The sequence below is a fragment of the Eleutherodactylus coqui genome, chromosome 5 (assembly GCF_035609145.1).
Source record: "Eleutherodactylus coqui strain aEleCoq1 chromosome 5, aEleCoq1.hap1, whole genome shotgun sequence".
In the NCBI taxonomy this organism is placed as follows: domain Eukaryota; kingdom Metazoa; phylum Chordata; class Amphibia; order Anura; family Eleutherodactylidae; genus Eleutherodactylus; species Eleutherodactylus coqui.
In genome coordinates this window covers 222,936,359-222,942,587 of record NC_089841.1, presented here as the reverse complement: position 1 = coordinate 222,942,587, position 6,229 = coordinate 222,936,359, and positions in this window count along the sequence as shown.

The following is a 6,229-nucleotide window of genomic DNA, read 5'->3' as shown; positions in this document are numbered from 1 at the left end:
GAGGAAGAAGAGGAGAGGGATAATACAGGTCCAAAGGCAGGGAAGGGGGATACACAACGTTCCCTCCATCTATCACTAACCCCAGCTATTCTATATGGATGATGGGACCAGCCAGAGGACACTCTTAGGGCTGACTCCGAGAAATGTGGGGCATCACCCTTATACACTTTTAGGCATGTGAGTACTTTTTTGCTGCAATTAGAGATGAACGAGCATACTCGCTAAGGACAAATGCTCGAGCGATACTTTCAAGTACCTGCTTTCAAGTACCTATCCGGGGGGCTTGCGGGGATGAGCGGTGTGTGGCGGGAATGAGCAGGAGGGAGCGGGGGGGGGGGGGGGGGGGGGGGAGAGGGAGAGAGATCTCCCCTCCATTCCCCGCCGCCCCCCGCCGGCACCCGAATCTTTTCTCACGAGCGGGCAGGTACTCGAAAAGGACAATACTTGCTCGAGTATTTGTCCTTAGTGAGTATGCTCGCTCATCTCTAGCTGCAATGCTTGCAGAAGTACCGTCATATAGGCCACATCAAAATATCTGATCATTACTGAATGGCCACCTTCCTTGATCCCCCTAGAAAGGCCAAAATGACAAATATTATTCCAGCAGTGTAGAGAGATCATAAAATGTGGAACCATCAGAACAGACTTTTAAGTAGCTTGAGCAGAGCATTTCCACATGGCCGCAGGGATGCATCTGCAATGGATTGCAGCTTTGCAGCTTATGACAGAGGAATGGGAAGCCACTACAGCAGAACCATTACTGGTGGCAGGGAAAGTCTAATAGATGTTTGGCATACTTTTTTTTAACCTGTTGCAACCCGCAGCCTTTTTTCCATGAAGGTATAAGAGAATGTCAATTCCCACATGGATGTACTGAGACAAGGCATTTACCCTTTTGTCTTCTGGGTGTCTAAGGTCTACAAATTTACCTTGGAGAAGGCTCGTGTGTGGCTTGTCTGTTCACCTTGTAGAACTTGTCCTTTACAAACTTTATGACATTGTAAAACAAGCAGCACATCTGCAAAGAACACATAAAAAAATTTTGCATAGCAAAATTCTTGGTAACTCTACAGTCTGTGTTTGAGTGTTCTGTTCACCTTGTAGAATGTTTCCTAGTAAACTCTATGACATTGCTTTTAAAACAAGCACCACACCTGCTGTCTGGCTTAGCAAAATGTTTTCCAGCTCTCAGCTATTCCTGGGAGTAGGCCAATGTGTGAGTGTTGTCTTCACCTGGCAGAATTTCTCTTTATAAAATTTATGACATTGCTTGTAAAACAAGCAGTACACTTGCTATCTGCTTTTGCACAATTTTTGAACTAGGAGACCATTTATGTGCTGTATTTTGTTTTCAGTGAGACCCCTGTGCTAGGATGGACCCTTGAACCACTGTATGCTATTTTGACAATTTTTTCCCAGTATGTTCCCCAGATCTGTGATTGTATTCTCATGCAATTTGGGGGCTTTGGCTGCATTAGTGACCTCTTTGAGGGTGAACTGGTGAACCCATTTTTACTCCCATTGACTTTAATAGGAGTTGTAATCGTGAAATCGGACTGATACCATCACAAACTGATTATTCCACTAATCCGTCATCAGTAATTATGATTTGCATTTTGCAAGTAAGCTCGCTTATATATATACACTATACTATATATATATATATACATAGTCTTGATTGTATGGTAAAATTGAATTACATTATGGCTACAAAGGCTCTGTATGGAGCAGAAGGATAGGTAAAAAAAAAAAAAATATATATATATATATATATATATATATATATATATATATATATATATATATATATATATAAAGTTGAGAGCCCTCAGCGACTAACTCACTGACTCAGCACTAATTCTCTTACTTCCCGGTCTCGTACAATTATGAAATTTGGCAGGAGCATTTTTTAGGTCCTAAATAGGACAAGTAGAGGGGTCACAACTTGATTATTCAATGCTAAGTGCAAAAGTATTGGCCCCCTTATGTAATGTACCTAATCTAATTCTCTAACTTCCCGGTATCGTACAAACATGAAATTTGGCAGAACCATTCTTTAGGTCCTATATAGGAAAAGTAAAGGGTTCACAACTCGATAATTTAATGCTAATTGCAAAAGTATTGGCACCCCTATGTTATGTACCTAATCTAATTCTCTTACTTCCCTGTGTCGTACAAACATGAAATTTGTCACAACCATTCTTTAAGCACTAAATAGGAAAAGTAAAGGGGTTACAACTCAATTATTTAATGCTAATTGCAAAAGTATAGGCACTCCTATTTAATGTACCTAATCTAATTCTCTAACTTCCCGGTGTCGTACAAACATGAAATTTGGCACGACCGTTCTTTAGGTCCTACATAGGAAAAATAAAGGTGTCTCAACTTGATTATCCAGTGCTAATTGCAAAAGTAACTGCACCCCTATGTAATGTAACTTCCCTGTGTTGTACAAGTGTGACATTTTGCGCAAGCATTCTTTAGATCCCAAGTGAGGAGAGTGGGAGGTGTGGCACATTTTACATAGGGACATTGGTACATGCAGTCTGAGGAGAATCTAATACTCCTCTATGTGTATACATATTTTATTCCTCAGTTTCTTAGAAATAACCATGGCTCCATAAAATTTTTTGTGCGAACAACACGTAAACAACTCTATTAAAAACGTACCACGGATGAAGCCAGGTATATCAGCTAATAAAATATAAATGTGTATTAGTTGATGGTTTCTCATTGCATAAGTACTATTACATAATGACAGATGAGTTCATTTTTTAAAATGCTGGTCTTGTGTTGATTATCAAACTACTAATGACCACTTGTCAGTTAGTATGTGAGTGCTTCTGATGCTCTGCCCCTGGTGATGTCATTGAAAGTCCTATAACATATATGAAACACAGAGCATAACCAACAGAAAAACAACACAGTTAGGGCTCTTGAAAAGGGGAGGACAAAAATAACAAAATGAGAACACAGCTAAGCCGTTATTATCTCAGACACAACTTAGCGGTCCTGATAGAAGACACTGACCTACTGTCACCTCAGAGATCCGATGGGCTGAAGGACCAGCGAGGACATCACTGTTATGGGAGGAGCCATTGTGCAGTTTGGTAGAAAGTACTGTATACTGGATAAGCTGACATCAGCTGCTACCAGAACCTGTGACGATATCACCATCATGTGATCACCTTTGTGGGTGGAGTCAGGAATCACATGAACAGGGGCTCATCACTGTATCCAGGAGTCTGATGATGTGTGGAAATCAGGATGGATGTGTCATGTGCTGTGTGTGTAATCTGTGGGAATCAAGATGGATGTAGTAGAGCTGTGTGTGATGCGTGGGAATCATAATGGATGTATAATGTAGCAGAGCTGTGTGTGTAATGTGCTGTGAGTGTAATGTGTGGGAATCAAGATGGATGTAGTAGAATTGTGTGCGTCATGTACTGTGTGTGCCATGTGCATGAATCAGAATAGATGTAGTGGAGCTGTGTGTGTGATGTGTGTGAATTTAGGATGTAGTATAACTGTGTGTGTCATGTACCGTGTGTAATGTGTGGGAATCAAGATGGATGTTGCAAAGCTGTGTGTGTATGATTTGTGTGAATCAGGATGTAGCAGAGCTGTGTGCATCAAGTGCTGTGTGTGTCATGTGTGAGAATCAGGATGGATGTAGTAAAGCTGTGTGTGTCATGTGTGCAAATCAGGATGGATGTAGTAGAGCTGTGTGTGTGTGTGATTTCTGTGAATCAGGATGTAGTACAGCTGTGTGTGTCATGTGCTGTGTGTCTAATGTGTGGGAATTAGGATAGATACAGTAGAGCTGTGTGTGTAGTGTGTGCGAATCAGGATGGATGTGGTAGAGCTGTGTGTGTAATGTGCTCTTTGTGTGATGTGTGGGGTCAGCATGCATGTAGTAGAACTGTGTGTGTAATGCAAGGGAATCAAGATGGATATGGTAGAGCTGTGTGTGTGTGTAATGTGTTGTGTGCGTAATCTGTGAGAATCAGGATGGATTTAGTAGAGCTGTGTGTGTGATGTGTGGGGATCATAATGGATGCACCATGTAGCACAGCTGTGTGTGTGAGACAAGCATGTAGGAGATCTGTGTGGCACATTGCACTACCAGAAACACTGGTACTATAATTTTCTAATAATTACTAGACTAAATTTTAAAGGGAATCTGTCATGTACTTTATGCCCTCACCATGTCGATCAGCGACTATTGATGTTAATTTCTCTTTAATTAAATACAAATTCAGTCAATGCTTTACTTTGGAGAAGGCCAAGAATGCTTTCGGCCATGATTGGGCAATGATTTGTTTAGTAGCTAGGAAGAAAAAAGATTAATTTCCATGAGTCTGTGGAAATATTTGCAATACATTTATTCAACAGAGCTTTCCATGGGTTTTTGCATATGTTAAAATGAGTTTCTGAGTAGATTAGTAAATAAACTCTGATCCAGGATCTCTTAATTTGGGGACAGGGTCACCAAATATGAAGCACGTCACCGAGGGAGGGACATCCATGAAAACAATTTGAAGAGTACCCTAGCACCACATGGGCTATTCCAGTAGGAACCAAATACCAGTAAAACAAAACTTCAAATGAGGTCTCTAACATTAGTGTTAGGTCTGTTACTTTTGCCCTCTTGCTATTTCAGGCAGACAAGGGCATTGCTCTGCTTCCATTGTTTGAATGTACTCTTTGTTCTGTTTTCTACCAGAAATGAGGGAATTAACCCCTCTCAGTGCTTACAGCCCAGCTGCAAGCTAAATAGCAATTACTCTCCTATTTAAGAGAGCTGGGGACCCTCCTTCTTTGCCTCAGAATTGATGTGTGTTTGCTTCAGACACACAGCACATCTAGGTAACCTGTCTTAAGACTGTTCTGTTTTTTGAGCCAGTATCTGTATCTGTTTATTTTGTATGTTCTTTGCCTTAGGGCTGTTTCACATGAGCTACAAAATCGCACAATTTTGTAGAGATGCAACATCACTATAAAACGCATGTATGTGAAGCTCATGCTTTTGAATGGGTTCTTTCAGACTACAAAACATCGCTCATGTGAAATTGAATTGCTGCAAAATCATGCGATTTTGTAGCCTGTGTGAAACAGGCCTTATGCTTTAGTCTGTGTGCGTCCGTCCATTTCTGTCCAGTCTGTGCATCATTCCTGTTTCTGTGGTAGTCAGTCCTGTTCCATGCTATGTGTACACTGTCTCTGTTTTCCTGTCAGGAATAATCAGACCCAAGATTTCAGCGTGGGGCCATTCTTATCAGGACACCTACCCTGCTTATAGGCATCTTCCTGCTTAGCTAAGGGCAGGTTACCCATCTGAGTTCTTTATTGTGATCAAATTATATACCAAGAACCTTGCATTATTTAATGTGGTTAGTGTATTTATTATAGGTATGTACATTTCTGATAGCAAATGTATTTTGAGTACTGTTGCCATGTTTTGGTCTCTGCTTCTACTTATCTGATCTGTGTCAGAGGAGGAGAACAACAACAGCAAGAATAAACAAGGTGTCGCCATTGGTCAGATTTGAGCCTAAAACTTCAGCACTAGCAACCGAGCTAACATATCTGTCCTTTCATCAGACTTGGACTTCCTTTTATGGAGGAAGAGACGACAGAGAAACGCAAAGAGAAACGTTCCTACAGATGTTGTCTTTAGAACCATGCTTGTTCTTCCTTCTCCTCATTCTTTCTTCTCGTTTTTCATATGTCTTCTGTCTCATTCTCCTCCTGAGGAGAGGGAGAACCAAAGAAGAAAAAGGAAGAGAAGTAGAAGAAGGAGTAGAAAGGGAAAAGTGAGACGAAGGAGAATAAGACGATCTACTATTTCTCCTTTTCTATGCTCCTTTTCCTCCTTTGAAAAAGAAGCAGGAGGAGGAAAAAGGAAGATGCTTGGTGAATCAGTGACTGGTACTGCTGCCGTGCAGCACTAGGGTTCTGGGTTAACGGCTGATTGTGGATAACCTCTGCATGAAGTTTGCATGTTCTATTTGTGTTTATTTTCCTTGTTCTTCATCTTCTTTTTCTCCAGAAAAGAGAGAAAAGAGAAGCATGGTGGCAACATCTGGATGTTGTTTTTATGTTCTTTTTGTGTTTGTCTTGTTCTTCTCCTCTGAAGGAGAAAGGACAGATGTCGTGGATCAGTGTTAGCACTGCTGCATTACAGTGCTGGAGAATACAGTTTAAATCTGTCAAAGGGCAACATCTA